At 43.3% G+C, this 2,121-nt stretch overlaps 1 protein-coding gene across 1 annotated transcript in view; it reads right to left on the bottom strand.

Annotated features, from left to right (window-relative positions):
• RhoGDI (rho GDP-dissociation inhibitor) overlaps positions 1-1,333 on the bottom strand; it is a 36,863-nt gene extending 35,530 nt beyond the window's left edge. Inside the window, exons 1-2 of the mRNA XM_071669862.1 lie at positions 1,266-1,333; positions 1-80 (exon numbers count right to left, since the gene is read on the bottom strand). The exon at positions 1-80 is cut by the window's left edge and continues 82 nt beyond it. The gene's annotated coding sequence lies outside the window, so the exon portion shown is untranslated. The remainder of the gene's footprint in view (positions 81-1,265) is intronic.
• Between the last annotated feature and the right edge of the window lie 788 nt (positions 1,334-2,121).

A 2,121-nucleotide genomic window follows, 5' to 3' on the forward strand; every position in this document is an offset into this window, starting at 1 on the left:
GTCCTTCTCGGGATGGGCAGCAGACGATGGATGGGACGATAGGCGGAATCGACTCTACATGATATACCAGGATGGCTCACCTAGAAGGAACAGAAGTACGTGGAGTTTTAAGATCATGGTACTGACATGTTCTGGACTACGTTTTATTTCTATTTTTCAAATGTAGTGATTCCAGTTACGGAGTGATCATCGAGGTCGGGTCTGGAATGGAAGGAAAGGGAAAGTAAAAAGAGAAAAAATGATACCGTAGAAATAATGAGAATTGCGTGAAATTAGAAAAGAAACGACAGGTGTATATGATGTACTGATGTGTGTAAAGGAAGATCAGCGATCTTGACATGGAGGGTGTATGATGGTCCTGAAAGGCTCCTGTATATCCTACAGCATTCAGTACTAAAGAGCTGATCCAGTCACAGTGTTTCCTACCAAATTTGTAGTGATAAGGAAGGGAAAAAAGATAATGGAGGCGCGGGTTCAGTCCTCCTGGTGAGATTGAGAGAGACAACTTCAAGAGATAAGAGCAGACCTAACCTAACCACCCAGGCTGTTCCTACAGGGAAAAACTGTGATGGACAAAGTCTGTTTATATGGAAAGTTATCTTACAAGATGGGCTAGAGAACCAGGATGTGCCTTTAAAAACAGCGACGAAAGTGTTAGGATAACGAAGGCAGTATCAACACTAGCCACTCGATAGTAGAAAATATATTTTAGAAGGGCAGTTTGACTGCAGAAAAAAAAAAAAGGAAACTGAGATCCCACACTGTGGCAAATTCAGAAGATACAAGTTCTCGCATATATATATATATATATATATATATATATATATATATATATATATATATATATATATATATATATATATATATATATATGTGTGTGTGTGTGTGTGTGTGTGTGTGTGTGTGTGTGTGTGTGTGTGTGTAGAAAGGGGGATACATACAGTCCTAACAAGAAATGGTCATCCAAGAAACAAAAGCAGTTGTCTACATCAAAGCCTAACCCAAACAGACGAACGCTTGGGTTGAGGTTGGTGGGCATCCATCCTCATGTTGGCTAACACACTAACCGGGCCGTCCAACTAACCCACACTCCCTCACAACACATACATGACTTCCTCATTATTCTCCAAAAATATCCTCACACCCTCACTATGCACTGTTTTTTTTCTTCAAGCATTTCTCAGCATGCGTCTCCGTCATAACATCCTACCCTCTTCAGCAGTAGCGGTCACTCTGCTCGGGTTTTTCACTATGAAGAAACCCACCTGAATGAGTGGCAAACCCCACCAGCGACTGCCCACCATCAATGCCCATGGCGCCGACCAACACTACAATCACGGCGCCGGCCCAGCCAGCAGGCCCGAGGCTCCACCTCCTCCTACCTTTCTTCACTTGCTCTTGCTCGTTCCGTTGATTATGAGATTTCACTCCACATCCTCATACCCGAACTTGTTTTAATTCTATTTTTGACACTGAACGTCAGACTAGTATCCAAGTATTTCGCTAAACTTGTCTAAAATTCCACAACCACTTGATTATCTCTCATTTAAGAATTGTCCATCGCGGTAGGGAAGGCTGTACCGAAAATCTGCAACGAAAGGACATCCATACCTGAATTTCGGCCAGTGTCCTCAGTACCCGACGTGTCAACAACGTCTCTCTCCTTCGATAGGAACCAAGGAAGGTGGAGCATCCCGCGCGGGGTGTTGTCCCATAGAAGTGCGGGCCTCGGAGAGAGAGAGAATAAAATCTGATAGTGAATATAAAAACCTTTTATGAAGTGAAACTTGGCGGAGAACTATCATACGGAAGTTTAAGGTTAATGGAAACGCGTGATGGAAATGAAGACAGCGAAGGAAGAGCGCTGAGAAGTGTGTACTTGCGAACAATAACTGATGGAGGTAAATGACAAAACATCTTCAGAACGTTAATAAAAAAAGGGGCGTTTAAAAAAACATGGAAACAAGACATTACATCTCTAGAATATGGCAAAGAAAGTACACGGTTATACACGACAGATGCAAGATACAGCAAGAACTGACAGAAGCGGAAAAACGCGGGAGGAGTCGACGGTGATGTGTGGGCCAATAGTGGGGGTGTTCACACGCCGCAGCCGGGCCC

This window comes from Panulirus ornatus, chromosome 14 (assembly GCF_036320965.1).
Source record: "Panulirus ornatus isolate Po-2019 chromosome 14, ASM3632096v1, whole genome shotgun sequence".
In the NCBI taxonomy this organism is placed as follows: domain Eukaryota; kingdom Metazoa; phylum Arthropoda; class Malacostraca; order Decapoda; family Palinuridae; genus Panulirus; species Panulirus ornatus.